A 20,309-nucleotide genomic window follows, 5' to 3' on the forward strand; every position below is an offset into this window, starting at 1 on the left:
TGTGGCTGCTTCCCACTAGCTATCTATTTTACATTTTGTAGTGTATATATAAGTCCATGCCACTTTCTCACTTCGTCCCAGCTTACCCTTCCCCCTCCCTGTGTCCTCAAGTCCATTCTCTATGTCTGCGTCTTTTTCCTGTCCTGCCGCTAGGTTCTTCAGAAGCATTTTTTTTTTTTTTTTAGATTCCATATATATGTGTCAGCGTATGGTATTTGTTTTTCTCTTTCTGACTTACTTCACTCTGTTTGACAGTCTCTAGGTCCATCCACCTTGCTACAAATAACTCAGTTTCATTTCTTTTTATGACTGAGTAATATTCCATTGTGTATACGTGCCACATCTTCTTTATCCATTCATCTGTTGATGGACACGTAGGTTGCTTCCATGTCCTGACTATTGTAAATAGAGCTGCAATGAACATTGTGGTACATGACTCTTTTTGAATTATGGTCTTCTCAGGGTATATGCCCAGTAGTGGGACTGCTTGGTCGTATGGTAGCTCTATTTTTAGTTTTTTGAGGAACCTCCATACTGTTCTCCATAGTGGCTGTATCAATTTACACTCCTACCAAGAGTGCAAGAGGGTTCCCTTTTCTCCACACCCTCTCCAGCATTTATTGTTTCTAGATTTTTTGATGATGGCCATTCCGACTGGTGTAAGGTGATACCTCATTATAGTTTTTTGTTTGTTTGTTTGTTTGTTTTGGGGGTACGCAGGCTTCTCACTGTTGTGGCCTCTCTTGTTGCGGAGCACAGGCTCCGGACGCGCAGGCTCAGTGGCCATGGCTCATGGGCCTAGCCGCTTCGCGGCATGTGGGATCTTCCCAGACCAGGGCACAAACCCGTGTCCCCTGCATCAGCAGGCAGACCTCTCAACCACTGTGCCACCAGGGAAGCCCCTCATTATAGTTTTGATTTGCATTTCTCTAATGATTAGTGATGTTGAGCATCCTTTCATGTGTTTGTTGGCACTCTGTATATCTTCTTTGGAGAAATGTCTATTTAGGTCTTCTGCCCATTTTTGGATTGGATTGTTTGTTTTTTTTTTGACATTGAGCTGCATGAGCTGCTTGTATATTTTGGAGATTAATCCTTTATCAGTTGCTTCATTTGCAAATAATTTCTCCCATTCTGAGGGTTGTCTTTTCGTCTTGTTTATGGTTTCCTTTGCTGTGCAAAAGCTTTTAAGTTTCTTATGTCCCATTTGTTTATTTTTGTTTTTGTTTCCATTTCTGTAGGAGGTGGGTCAAAAAGGATCTTGCTGTGATTTACATCATAGAGTGTTCTGCCTATGATTTCCTCTAAGAGTTTTATAGGGCCTGGCCTTACATTTAGGTCTTTAATCTATTTTGAGTTTACTTTTGTGTATGGTGTTAGGGAGTGTTCTAATTTCATTCTTTTAAATGTAGCTGTCCAGTTTTCCCGGAACCACTTATTGAAGATGCTATCTTTTCCCCATTGTATATTCTTGCCTCCTTCATCAAAGATAAGGTGACCATATGTGCATGGGTTTATCTCTGGGCTTTCTATCTTGTTCCATTGATCTATATTTCTGTTTTTGTGCCAGTAGCATACATACTGTCTTGGTTACTGTAGCTTTGTAGTATAGTCTGAAGTCAGGGAGCCTGATTCCTCCAGCTCCGTTTTTCTTTCTCAAGATTGCTTGGGCTATTCAGGGTCTTTTGTGTTTCCATACAAATTGTGAAATTTTTTGTTCTAGTTCTGTGAAAAATGCCAGTGGTAGTTTGATAGGGATTGCACTGAATCTGTAGATTGCTTTGGGTAATATAGTCATTTTCAAAATGTTGATTCTTCCAATCCAAGAACATGGTATGTCTCTCCATCACTTGGTGTCATCTTTAATTTCTTTCATCAGTGTCTTATAGTTTTCTGCATACAGGTCTTTTTTCTCCTTAGGTAGGTTTATTCCTAAGTATTTTATTCTTTTTGTTGCAGCGGTAAATGGGAGTGCTTCTTTAATTTCTCTTTCAGATTTTTCATCATTAGTATATAGGCATGCAAGAGATTTCTGTGCATTAATTTTATATTCTGCTACTTTACCAAATTCATTGATTAGCTCTAGTAGTTTTCTGGTAGCATCTTTAGGATTCTCTATGTATAGTATCATGTCATCTGCAAACAGTGACAGTTTTACTTCTTCTTTTCTGATTTGGATTCCTTTTATTTCTTTTTCTTCTCTGATTGCTGTGGCTAAAAATTCCAAAACTATGTTGAATAATAGTGGTGAGGGCTTCCCTGGTGGCACAGTGGTTGAGAGTCTGCCTGCCAATGCAGGGGACACAGGTTCGTGCCCCGGTCCGGGAAGGTCCCATATGCTGCGGAGCGGCTGGGCCCGTGAGCCATGGCCACTGAGCCTGCGTGTCCGGAGCCTGTGCTCTGCAATGGGAGAAGCCACAACAGTGAGAGGCCCGCATACTGAAAAAAAAAAAAAAAAAAGTGGTGAGAGTGGGCAACCTTGTCTTGTTCCTGATCTTAGTGGAAACGGTTTCAGTTTTTCACCATTGAGAATGATGTTGAATAGCTTGTTTTCTCTCTCTGGGTAGATACTGTGTCTTCCTTACTTTTCTAACACCAGTCCCCTCAACTCCCATAAATGAATCCTAATAATATTGGTAGAATAAATGAAACTGCAATTTAGGTATCAAACAGGTTAAGTTTTCCCCATTCTTTTTCTGGTAGGAGTATAGCTTTGAAGTCTGAGAGAGATGAATTTGAATCTGGGCTCTGCAATCACTATATGATGGTAGTAAGTTACCCAATATATATTGGTCTTGATTTCCCATCTGCAAAATTGCATTGCACTTGTGACCTGCAAGCTTGCATCAAATCTTACAGGTATTCATATTTGCTCAGCAAGGGTTAGTTAATCTCTTCTTTCTCTCCCAACTCCGTCAGAGTAGTGATTTACTCCCTTCAGAAAATAAAGTTGTTATGAAATATTCTATGTCTATAAATATTATTATATATTGATATTTCTTTTACCTTAAACGAATTGTAACATTAAATGTAGTGATAGAGAAAATTAGAAAAAAATCCTTTTATAAAGTTTCTCTCATGATTTTTGAAGGGCATATGAACAGATAACATGGGCCAAACAAAAGTGTTTTTCTTTTATGTATCTTTCAAATTTCAAGGGTAGTATTTACATTGTTTTTGGGAATAGTCAGTATTTCACCTATGGGGAAATAACACAAATTTCAATATTGTGTTATGGCAAAAGCAGTAAAAAATATGAGTACCATTAGCTAGCAATATCCTTACAGCCAAAAAAACAAAACAACAACAAAAAAATCTTTTCTAATAGGAAAAAATGAAGCAAAGAGAATTGGCATGATATCACATATTAAGATATTTGGATCTCTTATATAGAAATCTGGGAGAAGCTTTGAAAGCCATACTTAAACCATTTTAGCATTAAACCTTCAAAATGCTGAAAGTTGTTTAGAAATAATAGTTAATAACACTGAGCACCAGATGACTGAAACATTACAATGAGTCAACTTTACCACAGAGTGAGTCAACCAGATCTTTATGTATCAATATGGATGAATCTCTAAATATAATGTTGGGTGAAGGCAAGGTGCAAAAGAATATCTGCAGTATGATGCCATATATACAAACTTTCAAAATGTAAATGATTATACAGGACATTGTTTCATGTATACGTCATTAAATTTAGGACATCATTAAACATAGGAAGGTTATATCATCTTCAGGATTACGACACATTTTAGGAAGAAGGGAAAGGTTTATTTCTTTAGAAAAGATTTCAACAAAGCTGAATGTTAGCATTTTTTCAAATTCATGGGGCTGATACTCAGGTATTTCTTATAATATTTCCCATATTTCACTTTGGAAATTTTGTAAGCTTTCTTGATTAAAAATAAAATAATAAAGAAATAATGAAAAGAGAAAAGTACATACTGCTACAGTGGATTTAAGACTGGATATTCAGTACTTCCAGTAACAAGAGATTACATGAAAATGCAGCCTTCATTTCCTAGAATAAGAAATCATTCATCTGTACTCTTTCTGAAATATTATTCTGCTTTTATCAGAGGAATTTTGAGTTCAAAGACGTAACATGAAAGAAAATATTCTTTCTGCTTGTAAACTGAGCTAAAGTGTACACACTCCTCTATTTACTCATGCAACAACTGTAAAGTAACAAGTACAAACCTAAAATAAACGGTTCCCTGCCATCTCTTTGGGTAAGTGCATTGTCTTTTTTTCTTCCTTAATCAGAGAGAACCAACTCAACACAAACAAGAATCTGATGACTAGGCATTTCTACCACAACTAGCCTCACAATAATAGCTGGGCTGACATTCTTTCCAGCGCCTTGATCCCAGATCCCAGGATACAACCTTGGGTGAACTTCTATACCTATACCTACCTACCTCCTCTCTCTCTGCCTCATGCCCCTAATCTATAAAAGGAGCACCCTTGTATCTACTCACAGGGTTGTTATACAGAATAAATGGTTTAGTTTATGTGAAGTAAGTCATGTAGGATCACAAATGGCACATAGTAAGTGTTGAGAAGACACTATTGGTATTGTTAACCATAGCGGGAGAGACAGGCTTAGTTCAATTCTCATTTCAGAGAAAGATTTTTTCATTCATTTACTATGAAATCATTCAAAGCATTATGAAATGCTATTTTAATAATCCTAAGTCTATTAGCTGTAGAATGCATGTATATTTTTCCCTTATCAAAATGAATTGATACTTATTTAATAAAGATTTTTTTTTAAATGTGGTTAACAAAGGTTTAGTTTCCACAATTGTGGGTTAACTCTTTTATTGTAGAGAGGATAGGGTCTTACCTATTCAAAGAAGTAGTAAAATGGTAAAGTTTGTTATATTGTGTTCTCAAAGGGTTGATAATATGTTCTGGTTTCTTTCTGTAAGAAAAAGAAGTTAGGAAATTAATAATTTAATCTCTGATCCATGTATATCAATTACATCATGTAGGTCAATACTAAATTCAACTCATGGCTTTATTCTTGTATTGGGTAACTGAGACTATGAGATAAATTTCATGATGGTTCCTTATAGTCATACACTGAGCTAGGTTCTTTTCTGAGTGTTTCGAATAGAGAAGTGAAAATGCTAACTGTTGCAGATTTTTTCTTACTTTTTAGCTTCACTCCAGTGAAGCTTTTAAAAAGAAAAAATAATATTTTAAATTGTTTTCAGCTAATAAATAGTAGGCAATTGTATTCTCTCCCAAGAGAATATATTTGTCCTGGTAAATTGTTAATTACATCCAGTAAGCTTTAAAGCACTGGGCCTCTAGCCCAGTCTGCACTGATTCTCTACAGCACAGGATGGAAGGGAATTTTTTAACAACTAATTACATTTTCTGTCTAGAGTACTAAACTTATTTTGACATTCAGAATCCTAACAGTCATTCTGGATTAGTAGTTCTGCTTAGAAATTCCACTAGAACAATACAAAGTATTTCTTACTGAAATAAACACAATTACTAGAAGGCACTAGCTTTGTTTTGTACCTTATAAGCCATTCAGGTGTACTCGCCCTCAATACATGAGTGTATTAAATGCAAGGGGCAGAGCTGAGCCTCATTTTTAAGTCCTGCTCTCTTACAATAGATGTCTAAGTCTACACATCACTATGTGTCTCCACCAAGGACTGTGCGATTTTCACATCTGGTAAAACAGACCCCATCCTGTTCTCAAGGAAGATGTTGCTCTACTAGTAAGGAGCCCTAAGAGTTAAACTAAGAGCTATTAATTCTTCTTCAAGACCCAGAAGGAAAGGTAAACTTGGAAAGACATAAAGCAGGTGCCTCAGTTCTTCTCTGTGACCCTTCAAAGAACAATGTGTATATGGATATGAGCAGACAAGGTTTTGATTCAAAAGTGACAAACACTGACTGGGCCAGGACCTGTATTAAGTGCTTTTACATGTATTAGCTTACTTAATCTGTGAGCATTCACATACAATGTACAGTAGCAAACAAATCTATTAACGCATATTAAAGATAGAAAGGCTTAACATTTAAAAAAAATAAAGAAAATTCTGCAGGCAAGAAGAAACACAGTAGAATTTTCCATTCCCTCAAATAACTTGATAGATATTTTAGGGAAAAAAAAATTGACTACCCAGACCTCTGTACACAGCTATTTTTTCCTTTAGTCCAGCTCAGTCATTCTCAAATTTGGAATATATATAACATTATTATACAGAGTGCTATACACAATAACAAGACTCTATAATATAGAGGTCTATGCACAATAACAAGACTAAAGAACTTTTCTTTTTGCAAATGCTCGATGACTTTTGTTGAATTGTTAATGATTTCAATAACTGGAAACAACATCAATAAATTAGTTAAATAAATGACAATACATTTGAAGACTAGAATATTTTGCAGCTTTTAAACAGTATCAACTAGCGTTATGAGTACTGGTATGAAAAGATAACCAAAATATAAAACAAATGTTTAAACAGAACGTAAAGTGAAAATAGCAAGTTGGAGAATGCTATACATATAGTAAGACTAAAGAATTTTTAAGGGTAGTTTTGATCAAAAGCAAATTAAACCTCACAAGTTGATTTTAGAACAAAAAGAAAATGGTAAATCAGCTCTGGACCTTGTTCAGAAAGAAAGAGTTTTTGGGTAATTAATCAATGAATACTGAATAAAATATCATCCTTTATTTCTTCTTTAAGTTCCTTCTTTTCCTTAAATTCTTTAACATGCATAGTTTTTTCACTTCATCTTCATGATTTTCAAATTAATGTGCACACACATGTATGTGTGCAAGTACAAAATTATATATGTGTGCATGTATACTTTACTCTAGTAAAAATAAGAAAAATAGGAATTCTCTAAGAACAGGGGTCAGCTAACTAGGGCCAATGGACCCAGTCCATCCTGATGCTGCCTGTTTTTCCAAATATAGTGTTCTGGGCACACAGCCACATCCATTCATTTCCTTGTTGTCTATGGCTGCATTCATGCTCCACTGCCACAGCGGAGTAGTTGTGACAGAGACCGTGTGGTCCTTTATATATTTACGTATCACCCCAAATATTTACTATCTGGCCCTTTATAGAAAATGTTTGTTTACACCTGCTATCAAGGAACATGTTCGTCATTTGAGTAACACTAAAAACAATATTGAAAAATAATCCCCTGTCTTTTAAAGTTTTTCCGAAATTTAACTCAATAGTTATATATGAATGAGAGAAATTCCAGCCTTAAACACTTAAAAACTAATTTAATTCCAACAGAACTGGAGAATTATGGGCCAAAGGATGAGATGATTATTTGAAAGTTGACCGTGCCCTGCCCAGTACCTATTAGTCATAAAAATAATACCCCATTTACCCATCATCCAGACTTTTGTGTGGTTTTTTTGTTTGTTATAAAATTAAAATGACTATCTTTTTTTCTAGGCTTTATTTTATGAGAAAAAGATAAATGCCATCTGGGAATTATTATTTATTTTTTTTTAGTTAATTGTTTATTTGTTTTATTTGGGGCTATTTTGGGTCTTCATTGCTGCGCACAGGCTTTCTCTGATTGCGTTGAGCAGGGGCTACTCTTCGTTGCAGTGTGTGGGCTTCTCATTGTGGTGGCTTCTCTTGTTGCGGAGCACGGGATCTAGGCACGCAGGCTTCAGTAGTTGTGGCGCACAGTCTCAGTAGTTGTGGCTCACGGGCTCTGGAGCACAGGCTCAGTAGTTGTGGCACACAGACTTAGTTGTTCCACAGCATGTGGGATCTTCCCAGACCAGGGCTCGAACCCATGTCCCCTGCATTGGCAGGCGGATTCTTGACCACTGCACCACCAGGGAAGTCCCTGGGAATTATTTTTAAAAAGGAACTTATGGCCTATTCCATAAGGCACATAAAATCGAATAGTCATTTTAAATTAACACAGTGCAGTTAGAGGTGATCATTTTTATTCCATACCAAAAGGTTTAAATTAACACAGTTTTTGTTAAGAATATTATTTGGCACAGTTTTAGTATTTGATATATTATATAGACGGGCTGCAACACCCCTAAAATAATATTAGCAAACACTTACACAGCACTTATTATGTGCCAGACAATGTTCCAAGCACTTCATATACATTAATTCACTTATTCCTCACAATCACCCTCTAAGGAGGCAACTGTTGTTATCCCCATTTTACAGATGAGAAAACTGAGATCAAGAGACTTTAAATGCCCTTCCCAGCATGACACAGCTAGAAAACAGTCAAGCCTTTCAGCCTTTATAGACCCTGAGAGTTGGTTTTAGATCTTCAACTCTGGTTGACGACAAGTTCAGACATAAAGGCTTTGTGGCTTCTCTGAGAAGTGGTATTTCACCAATGAAAATTGCAGTTTACTGGAAATACTTAGCACATCTATTATTCAGTATATTCAGCTTCTTGAACAAATTGAAATTTACTCAGCTGCTCCATTATTTCTGTCAGGTTTGCTTATGCCACTTTCCAGAGCTTCTTAGAGCTGGGTCTGAACATTGTCAAGAATCATGACTGACACCTGACAAAATCAACTGGTCGACAATGATATTTAAGGGCTGCCTACCCATGATAGAGAACAGGATGTGCACTGGCATCACAAAGTAAGATGTGAATCATTTAAGGAGGAACCCAAGACAAACACTTGTTCAGCTATAAACAAAATCAGCTTTTATCAGCTGGTTACTCAGATAAATAGGACATGCAGTCAATGCACTTAGGCTGCATAAAATCCACATTTGGCTGTGGTATATTTATATGCAAGTTATGTGACACCTATAGGGTTGACGTTAGAATGATAAATTCATGCAGACTTTCAGAATCTCGTAAAGGTAATATTGCCAAGGCGTGGTTTTCCCAACTGATGTAAGAACCCAAGTTTCATTAAGCAACAAAGTAATGATGAAACCTTTCCTGGATTGCCAGACCAGGATATACTTTTCATTAACCTTTGAAATACATTCTAGCATTAAGTATCATTTGGTTATTTTTCACATTTCAACAGACTTTGTTAGGTAACCTAAAAGCTGAGATGCTTGAAGTTGCTGGATAATCCTGAATAGCATTTCTGCCGGCTAAGCTTAACCTCATTGGCTAGCGTTAGCCTACTCGGTTAGCTCTCAAATAAACAATATTAACAACATTCTCCACCTCTATCAATCTGCTTTATGAGGTTTTGAACAGTTCATGTAATTCAGTGCACTTGTCCAGGATAACAAGATTTCAACTAAATTGCCAATACCGCTGGGAAAATATCCACAATCCAAGCAGCCTTGAAATAGGAGAGCAGCTACCAACATAAACCATTTAGTCGAACATACTACTAAACCATTTCTATTCCCTAAAGGTTCAGAAGCAGTTCATTAGCACTGGTTATTTGTGGGTAGCTGAAAGTCACAGTGAACCAAACTGATAGTTGGACAGATCAGAGAAAAGATCTTCCTTTCTTAGCGCTTTTGCCAAAGTTCTTTTAGGAAAACATTATGTTTCTTGCAAAGGAAACATGCTTAAAAATATACACTGGAAAGAACTAAGGACAGTTAACACAAGCCCTATTCAGAACATACGGTCTCCAGTTGACCAGAGAATCTAGGTAAGATAGACAGTAAGAATTTCCCCTTTTAATCCCCAAACCTGCTACTCCAGGCTATCGCCAAGGACTGGCTGACTGCATGAAGGTGACAATAGAAATTATCTAGTCTTGTCCAAAGAATCTCAACATAATTCAGGGCAGTAAAAATAGGCTACAAATAGGTGAAGGGTAAAGGACTGGATTAGTCAGAAAAGTCAGTCAAGTTTCTGAGTCTTCGCAAAATAAAGGTTTATATACTGTTCATACAAATCCTGATGTGAGTAGGGTAACTCTCCTGGTGGAGACCCAGTAATCTGACTGTATTCTTCTCATTGCTCAACTAACTCATGGCCTCAAGATTGCTGCAGCAGGAAAGGAAGCCATCTGGAGGGCTGTGCATTGGTTCCTCCATGCTTTAACACGGAAGGGACACACCTCACTGCCTCTCACAGCCTCCTGGACTGAACCAACATGGCTCTGCCTCAGTGCAAGGTGCTGAGAAACAGGGAAGACACATGGAGGTTTGCTGAGCAGTACGAGTCTCCATTGCATGAGGGACAAAGGCATGATGAGATGCCCAGTGGCTGTTTTAGGGCCCTGTTTAGATTCCTTCCTTGTTGAGAAGTGTTGAAAAGAAATAATGCTCAGTGATATCAGCTAAAAACTTGTTTTGCTAAATTAACACATGCTGACTCTGACTGTGTGTGTGTGTGTGTGTGTGTGTCTATAAATAAATAAATAGATAGATAGATAAATAAATAAGTAAATATTTTATTTTCTTAACATGAATTGGCACTGCAATATAGACAACCTTGGGGAGCAAGAGGCCACCTGTCAATGTTTTCACTTGCTGATGTATTGCACTGATGTTTTCTGCTCAGAATCAGATACAGCTGAAGAACTAACTAACTTCTTTGCTTGACAGAAAGCCATCTGTTCATTTGTTTCTAATTTTTATACAAACACTAACCGTTTGTATAAAAATGGTAGAATAAGTTAATGCAGACGCTCAGGTTCATGAGGTGTAAGGGAAGGGACTGGGTGGGGAGGGGCACAAAAGGAAACAAGGCTGCCACGAAAATTATCGTGCCAGTCACATAATGATTTTACTCTCATGTTCAAAACTTTTCTGTCAAAGTGATAAAGACTAAGTTTCTTGGCCTGGCCTCAAGGGCTTCCATACTGTGACTATACTTTTTCAAGTTTATCCCCAACTTTCTACCATCACAAGCGCTCAAAGCTTCTTAGACTAGTTATTTTGTAGACCTATTAATTGCCCTTTTCTTTGCAGCTTCATATTTTTCTTCCCTTCTGCAAAGTCCTCTTCTTTTTCTTTTCTGTGTCTTCTTGCCTCCCTGCCTCCCTCTCTTCTCTCCCTTCCTTACGCCCTCTAGGTTTGGCAACACCTTGTGGAACTGAAGTCCTCTTCTCTAAGATCCACCCCCACCCTCCCATCACCTCCAAGAATGCCCACTGCTGCCTGGTTCTTGTTTTTATCACTTACTTGGCATTCATATGAACTACTTTGTGTTGTTACTTAAGCTTATTGAAATGGAAACAAGTTCACATCCCCACCCTTTTTTCTGCTTTATTTCAATTCTAGAAGTCATTGGTTTCTATCAAATATATGAATTTTTTTCATAGTACTTTGAGTTCAAAACAAATACAAATGAAGGACAAAAAATATTAAGCCATATAAGAATATACAATGCACTTCAAGTAAGGCTGCCATATTATTAAATTGTCTCAAGAGGTATTAGCAATTTACACTTCTATTTCCTTACACCACCAGCAGCACTGTGTACTATTAATTTGTTTAATGTCTACCCCACCTCGCCTCAACTAATCTGTAAGCTCTAGATGGCCAGGGGCCATTTTCTTTTGTATGTACTCTCTTTTGTATTACTGTACTCCCTGGCTGGGAGCAAGTACTTAATAACTATTCATCAAATGAATGAAAAATTGAAGTATGTACTCCCAAAATGGAAAAGTATGCTGATACTTTAATTGTGAGTATATGAACTCCTCTGTTTCAAGCAGTGAAATCTCCTTATCTACCTGGCTTACTGTTTTCCTGATTTGAAAGTGGGTTCAATGAATGAAAGAATGATAGCAGTTTATTTCCCTAAACATTCTGGTTAGAACTTGGTTAAATTAGATCTTTGAAATAAAAATAACACAAACTTTAGATATGAAAGCTCTTTTGCAACCCTGGCCTATCACCTACTGGCTGTGGAATACTGGGCAGAACTTCTGACTTTTTGGATCCTCAGTTTTATCATCAGTAAAACAGAGATTATCAATGCTATTTCCCTTACAGAGCTGCTGCAAGAATTAAATAAAATCATCTGTAGAAAAGTGCTCTGACAATTGTGGGAAATTGTGATGTGTCAATATCAGTCTTCAAACAGTAGTTCTTCACCACTTAGCACAATGACATACACTTGCGAAGAGATTAGGTATTAACTTGAACAAACCTCATGCCAATCCAAGATTTCTTAGCTTCAACTCTTCTCTTTACTTTTGCTCAGCTGCCAAATTCCTTTTGTAAGTTCTTAGGACACAGGATGTCTTTGGGAAGGACTGTGTCAGATAAAGAAAGAATCTCATTCACTAATAGCCCCAAGCTCACCTGCTGGGAGCCATCTGTCAACCTGCAGCAGCTATAGAGGTTTCACCAGGAAGGCATTTGGCTGAACCCGGGTGACAGAGCACCAGGCTATTTTTGAGGTCACAGTGAGCACCAAAATTCCAGCTGTGGCCTAAAGAAAGAAGAATTCAGCCCACTGGTGATGTTCCTTGCCTGAGCTGCTGCACTCTCTGAGGATGACATTCTTGACTGCTGTTATCATTTTAAAAGGCATGCATTTAGAAAAGAAGACTTCCACCAGAGAGAGGAAAATACATGCTGTGCTAATAGTCATCTGACCAGAAAAATAAAATTCTGGCAAATCTACTTTTCATCCGAAGAGCTGAAAGCTCTGGAAGCAGAGGGATTTCATCAACTTACTGGAGTGTTGGGGAGGAGTTTACAATTAAGGGTGATCTCCAGCTGATTCAGGTCCTTCATCTTTTGCTGCATATTGTTCAAGAGGCAACCTGGAATAACTTAATTAGCACAGTGGGGACTAAGTTGCCACCCACCCCTCCCCCTTCTGTAATGCTAATTTGAAATATCTTCTTTTCCTCCTCAAGTTACTTTCTTAACAGTGGCAGCCAACATTTTATTACTAAAGAAATTGCCAGTAATGACCTATTTTAAAAAGTGAAGATTTCTTAATGGAATGAGAATATTACTTGCTTGCTGAGAGAATGTATCAAAATAAAAGCTAGCCTTGAAAGGTACTGAATCTGTTATATTAGCACTCCAAGGTGTTCTGGAAATTCTATAACAATATTTATGCATGCACGATATGTCCTATCAATAATCTTAAAAATATTAAAACACACAAGGATAAATCATTAAGATTTCATCAAACAAAAGGGGAGGACTTGGCATGGAGATGCTATTAAAAAAAAAAAAAAAAAAAGAGTTTCGGGGCTTCCCTGGTGGCGCAGTGGTTAGGAATCCTCCTGCCAATGCAGGGGGACATGGGTTCAAGCCCTGGTCCGGGAAGATCCCACATGCCGCGGAGCAATGAAGCCCGTGTGACCCAACTACTGAGCCTGTGCTCTAGAGCCCGCGAGCCACAACTACTGAGCCTGCGTGCCACACCTACCAAAGCCCAGGCGCCTAGAGCCTGTGCTCTGCAATAAGAGAAGCCACTGCAATGAGAAGCCCGCGCACCGCAACGAAGAGTAGCCCCCGCTTGCTGCAGCTAGAGAAAGCCCGCACGCAGCAACGAAGACCCAATGTAGCCAAAAATAAATAAATAAATAAATATATTTTTTAAAAAAAGAGTTTGCCTCCCTGTAAATAGGAGGCAAAGGAGGAGGCAGAACATCTGCTGGGGAGCTCTTTAAAGCGTTTTCTCCCCCTCTTCTATTATTCTGTCAGTGGCTCCTCTTCTATTATTCTGTTGGTGGCCATGTAATTTCCCTCCTTTCTGCTCTTTTCAGGAGGGTGTTCTATTATTATGCTTTATTTAACTGGCTTAGATTTAAGTAAATAAATAGACACCACTGAGTTGAAGGGCAGTTGGAATGGAGGGAAGAGGAGAGCAGAAATTCAACACAGGAGGAGGGGCACAGAGAGATAGGGACTGCAGGACTGGAGCCAGATAGCAGAGAACCCAAGCACTGCATGTTAGTGAAAGGTTTTTATCTAAAGCTCCTAGTGGCCACTTACCATTTATAATCAAGCCATATGTGTCTGATTTATACAGAAACATATGAAAATAAGATTAAAGTCTAAGCATTAAAAAAAAACAGCAAGTGAGCCAATGAGATGACAAATATTCCAGCTGCTCTAATTACTGTTGTTCCAAAGGAAATGTGAGGGCTGCTGATGCCTTGCTTGGGTTCCCCTGGGACCACATCAGCCACCTTTGGTATTTGCAGGCACAGAAGTTTGCTTCAGAGGTAAGGTTTTACCCTCAGACTCTGAGAGTGGTTTTTAGAGCTACTCTACGCCAACGAAGAGGCAACAGTCTTTAAACAAAATTATTGCAACTTTAAAGGTGTATAACTGGATCACTTTGCCGTATACCTGAAACTAACACAACACTGTTAATCAACTATACTCCGATATAAAATAAAATTTTTTAAAATTTATTATCTTTTTAAAATTGTGGCTTCCCATAAGTACACTAAAAAGTCTTGGAGTCTTAGGGTGGTCTAACTCCACGTGCCAGTCTACTCTCCCCCCAATCCCACTGACCACCCCCATCTCTCAGGATCTTCCCAACACAGTGAAGTCCAGCAGCCTGTCCTGTGAGTGCCCCCTGCACCTAGTGACTGGCATTACGTCATCTTTAGCAGAGGCTTGACTTCAAAGACTTTAGAAGTACCTTCTCAGTGAAGGAGCCCAGATCCTACAGGACAGTGGGTTTGTTTGTTTAATTTATTAATGATTTTACTTTTCCCATCTCACATCCATCCTATTTTTAATGTAATGACAAGCTGAAAGTCATTCAGCTAAAAGAAAATTCATGCAGCTAAAGAAAAACAACAAAAAAAATAAAAACAGATAAAAAAGAGACTGGAAGCCATTTGTGACCTTCTCACATTTTGGATGCTCTATCTGGTTAGCACGAACTTGAAATTTTCGCCAGGCACAGCAAGTCTGCTCCAAGTTCTCCACTGGTTCTTTGGAGATTTCCTAGTGACCACAGAGGGGGATTGGGCCCTGATCTAATGGAAGGTAATCTTACCAACAGCCTCCAGAAATTCACTGAAAGCCACTATAGTAGAGCACAGACATGAAGGAGTGAGGACTCATTAGATCCAGATATAACTTTAAAATAATACTAAAATCTGGAACACAGATTTCTACTAAATTGTTTGTAAGAAAATACATATACCTCCACTGCAGGAACAAAAGATACAGAACTTTAAGCGTCAGAAGGAAGTTATAAGCTTCGCTGTCCTCAAGATTCCCTCGGAAACTTGTTCCAATATGATTTTTATGCCTTACAGGAGCCCATGCACAATCACAAAAGGCCCTTCACTTCTCACCATGTTCTTGAATCTTATATTGACTGAGTGTAGCATCACCTAACAGTTTCTAAAGTTTCAGTGTAAATATAAATGTGTATTTAATAGTTCTCTCATTCATTTAACTACTTGCTATAGGTGGCTCCTGAACGGCAAAGTTTCCAGTGGGGACCATAAGGAAGAGCATTTATGCCATTATATGGCTGGTGATAAGCCCAGTCATAACAGCCCCAGGTGAAATTTCTGGTTTCCAGTTTCCCAGAGAATTCGCTTTGAACATTATACAAACCAACAGTCATTTCTCTTAAATAATTAATTAAATAATTAAAATTATTTTCACCCCAAAGAAATAGTCTGTGAAGGTATCTTCAAATAAATCACTGTCATTGTAAGAGAACCTCCTTAAAAGTCACATTAAATTTTTTAATCTGATGATTTCATAATGGAAATGCCAACATTTTAAAAATTACAACTGAAATAATAATTAGAAAATTTGTTTTTTGTCACTGTCAAAATGTCAAGAATTGATTAAATTATATTTATTAGATTAGCAAAGAGATTTGAACTCTTCTCAAGTAAAAGCCTATAAAATAGATGATTGTGAGGATTTTAAAAATTTGAGTAATTTAAGTATTAATGCCCAATGAAGGTGTTGAATGAAATAAAGCATACGTCAAGTGATACAGCACACACATATCACTGATTTATCAACCTTAGGCAAAAATCTGATAAAAGCTCATGTTTTAAAGAAGCCCCACAGACCTCTCTTCCAGCACCTTTACTGGGTTACACAGAGCTTTCTTCCTTTTTTTTTTTTTTTTTGTTCGATGGTGATACATGCTGGTAGATTTTAAGGTCACTTTGCATAATGTAGGGCTTGCTTTTCCTGTATATTTCCTGCTTGTTAAATTGTTACAACTGGAAGCAATTTTCTTATATTCACACTATTCCTGCCTATAAAGTGTTACCTCTGGAAGCTTCTTTTAGACATGTGTCAGCCGGTTGTACTTAGCAAAAGAGGCTCATGTGTTATACTTTGTTTATTACAAATCTGCAATTTTGTTGATGACCGTGGACTTCAGTGGATGTTGACTAGGGTTGTGAGACTCATATATAACTCCATTCATTTTCTTTTTTCTGGATACTTCTTGCAGTGGGTCACTAGTATAGCAGTTACAGCAAGAGGCTACTTGACAGAGTGGTAAAAAAGGCTTTGGAGCCTGCAAGACCCCTATGTAGCAAGTTATTTAATTTCTTCATCTATATATTGTGGATAATAATATCTACTTTCCTGCAGAATGGTTTTAAGAACTAGCGGTAGGTTAGGGAAAGTTTCTGATACATATTCAGTGTTTGTTACATGGTAGTAGTATTGGGTACTAGTACCATTACTACTATACTTAATGAATTGGGTAAGGCTGGTTTATCAAAACACTGAACAGAGAAAGGGTATTGCTACTTACTATGATTTTTAGCACTTTAAAAACATGGGTAGACATCACAGTCACCTGAGATCCTGGTTAAAAATTCAGATTCTTGGCTTCCATTCTAGGGATTCTGACTCCAGAGGTCTGGAGTGGGCCCAGGAATCTATATCCCCTCACAAGTGCTCAGTATGATCCCTAGGAGGGTGATCTGGGGATCACAATTTGAGAATAACTGCTATATAATAGAGAATTAATCCTATTGGTATAATCATGATTATTTTGACTGTCACTATATCAGTTTTTAAAAAATAAGAATATTGTTCTCAAGATATTAGCTTAGTTTAAATGTTGCTGTTATTGTTGTTTTTCTAACTGTACAGGCTTTAACTTCTATAAGGGATACAAAATAAGCCCCAATATTTTTTCCTAATAATTTATGGATTGTTTCTCTTGTTAAAAAGCCTGATTTTTAGCTTTTTGTGCATGATAGACTCTAAAATTTAATGAAAGCTTTGGAGTCACACCCATGTAGGCATGCCCTTTATTGGTATAAAGGCTTCCTGGGTCCCATTCATATACTTCCTGGGAGGCAATGGACCCCAAGTTAAAAGTATTTAGGCTAAAGAATTTGGTATTAACCATTTGTTGTTTAGAGAACTATTTCTGTACTCTTTTGATTTTACAGGTCTAAAACATGGTTATTGTGCAATGGAAAAATAAATGTGGCCTTTAAATATCTATTTATTCCCTCTCAAATAGCTTTGATTGCTTATCCTGTAGGAGGATTGGAAAGAATAGTTCTTTACAAAATTGAATTGGAAAATTCTAATAAGGAGGCTGTTCATTCTGTGAAAAGAACACAAGTTTCTACTTTGGATAACAAGGAATTCGATAAAAGCAAACTTTAAATGCTACCACATTAAATTCTACCACAAGTTTTGGCAAAGCAGATATGTATTACCCAGCAAGTTTGATAGTTTGTAATGCAACTAAGCCCTAGGAGAGAAATGTAGGCAATGCCCAGTTTCTTTTTGCTTGCATTCTCCGGGGGATTAAAATACTTCAATGGTCCAGTGCTCTTAGGAAAAAGACCAAAACCATTTCCTTGTCTTGGAATACCTGGCTTTATTTATCGCTCCAGCCTCATTTTATACCTTGCTCCCCTTCCCCTCAGTTCTCCTGTTACACTGGCCTCCTGGCATCCCCCCCTTATATGCCATGCTCCTATAGCCACAAGGCCTTTGCATGTGCTTTTGCTCCACTTGGAATGCTCTTTTCTGCCCTCTTTGCCTACTTAATTATCACTTACTCAAAGATCATAGCTAAATTATCCTCCCTGACAAGGTCAATTCATGAATCTCTTCTACACAGCCCTCATCATATTTCTAATTTTGCATTTATTTATGATTATTTGATTATAAGCTTATTCCCCACTAGACTGTAAGCTTCATAAGGACAAGGACCATAACTGTTTTTGCTACCCAGACTGTAAGGACTTGGGGCTCTCAGACTATTAACTATATGGAAGAATGAATAAAAGAATGAATGAATGCTTGCATCATATTGTATCAACCTAGCATCTAAACTAATAAGAAACAATAAGTATCTAGATAAAGGTCTAGGAGTACCTCTTCGAGCTTTAGTTTCACGTGCATAAAAGGAGAGCATTTGAGTAAATAATCACTGGGTTCCTTTTCAGTTTTAAAAATCAGTGATTTAACAACCAAATGTTCATCAACTGACGAACTAATTAACAAAACGAGGCAGATCCATTTGGTGGAATATTATTCAGTCAGGAAAAGCAATAAGTACTGATACTTGCTACATCATGAATGACCCCTGGAAATATTATGCTGAGTAAAAGAAGCCTCTCACAAAAGACTATACTGTATTACTTTATTTATATGAAATGTCCAGAAGAAGAGGCAAATCCACAGAGAGAGAAACTAGATTAGCAATTGCCAAGAGTACATGGGAGGTAGAAATGGGGAGTGACTGCTAATAGGTATGGGGTTTCTATGGGGGTGATGAAAATGTTCTAAAATTAGATAGTAGAGATGATTACATAACTCTGAATATACTAAAATCACTGAATTGTGTATTTAAAAGGCTGGATTTTATATGTGAATTATGTCTCAATATAGCTATTATTAAAAAATCAATGACCCAGTGGCTACATTAATTCATAGCTTTAATATTAAAATCCAAAATAATTCAGTAAATATTAATTTTTTAAAAGATTTGTTTTCGAAGAGTTAAGCCTATCTTCCCATAATAGAACAAAACATTCAGAATATCCATTCTGAATATTTCTTCATTTGTTACTATATATTAGACACTGAATTATACCCCCTCTACTTAGACCTTATCAAAAAATGCATGAAACATCCTCACTGATTTCAAGGAGCTTATATAATCATATCTGGGATGGTAATTAACTATAACACAAAACACTGGATTGAGAGTTTTGTACAGAAGAAAAAGTACAAATCAGGGATTATGCTGAGCCAAAGGAAAGATTATACTGAATTCCAATTATTCAGGAGAGCCTGGTATTTCAGATGAGCTTTATAAAGTTACATATGATTTGGGCAAGCAGAGGATGAGGGATAGAAGAAGAAGAAACTGAGAAAATAGCAGAAGCAAAAGAATAGAAGCAGAAGAGAATGAGGAAAGTAGTTCTCATTAGAACTACAAGTGATTGGTGACACAAGGAATTTGGGGAGATAGAATGGGAAATATAGGCTGGGGCCATATGACAGGGAGCTTGGAATCCTAGTTGGAAGACTGTATATCTATTCTGTAGTAATAGGGTTTTAACTGGAGCTTTTAGGTAAAATATCATAAATTAGTTGTGTTTTAGGAAGATTAATCTTGAACTGAAATGGATGAGTTCATCAACCATGTGTGGAACGAGTGTCTTGGAATGGACCAACAGTCTTGGGATAGACCAATGGTAGGGTGGCAGGGTGAGGAAAGCTAGTAAAGACAATAATGAAGGAATGAGACAAATCAACATTGCAGAATCTAATGAAAAAAGATTTCAAGGAGAAATGGATGGCCATGAATAATATATTTTATGTACATGTACAGTATTTAATCTTTAACAGTCTTCTGATGTATTATAACCTGTCTGAGGTCTCACCGTCAGTTGTGTGTGGCACAACAGTCTTGACACAACAGTCTGTTGTGTCTGTTGTCTGTTGTCTTGACACAACAGTCAAGACTGAAATCAAGTTTTCAGTATTCTTTTCGCGGTATCATTGCTGCGACAAAGAGAAGTCATTCAGCATAAAGGCTAAGAGGCAACCATTCAGTACTTTAATAAGATTCAGGGGATCTCTCAAAAAGTGTTTCACCAAGCAGTAAGGTGAGGAAAAGAACCATTTAGCAAAACGCTAAGAAGAGAATGGGACAGATAAATGAGGCAGTAAGTAGAGCGGCCATGTTACAGGAGTTTGGATAGCAGAGGGAATGAGAAGATGGCAGCTAGAAATATTAGCAGGTTTAAGCAGTACGCTTTTAGTCTGGGACTTGCGGAATAAGGATTCTGGAGGATTCTGGAGTAAAAAGGTACCAGACTAGTCAGGATCCAGCAATGGAGCACATTCACAGGAGTAAGGCAGCCATATGATATTACATTGAAGATAACTGAAAGGGAGGGAATAATTTACCTTATTTCC

At 37.4% G+C, this 20,309-nt stretch overlaps 1 protein-coding gene across 5 annotated transcripts in view; it reads right to left on the reverse strand.

Moving 5' to 3' along the window:
• Positions 1 to 20,309, reverse strand: part of MAP2 (microtubule associated protein 2) — a 276,218-nt gene that overhangs the window by 98,387 nt on the left and 157,522 nt on the right. For 4 of the 5 annotated variants that reach the window (XM_027122623.1, XM_027122613.1, XM_027122608.1 and 1 more), the window contains exon 3: positions 4,853 to 4,930. The exons of the other annotated variant lie outside the window; for it this stretch is intronic. The gene's annotated coding sequence lies outside the window, so the exon portion shown is untranslated. The remainder of the gene's footprint in view (positions 1 to 4,852; positions 4,931 to 20,309) is intronic. 5 annotated transcript variants of the gene reach the window in all.

This window comes from Aethalodelphis obliquidens, unplaced genomic scaffold (genome assembly GCF_003676395.1).
Source record: "Aethalodelphis obliquidens isolate GAN/ISIS:26980383/991018 unplaced genomic scaffold, ASM367639v1 scaffold2, whole genome shotgun sequence".
Taxonomy (NCBI): Eukaryota; Metazoa; Chordata; class Mammalia; order Artiodactyla; family Delphinidae; genus Aethalodelphis; species Aethalodelphis obliquidens.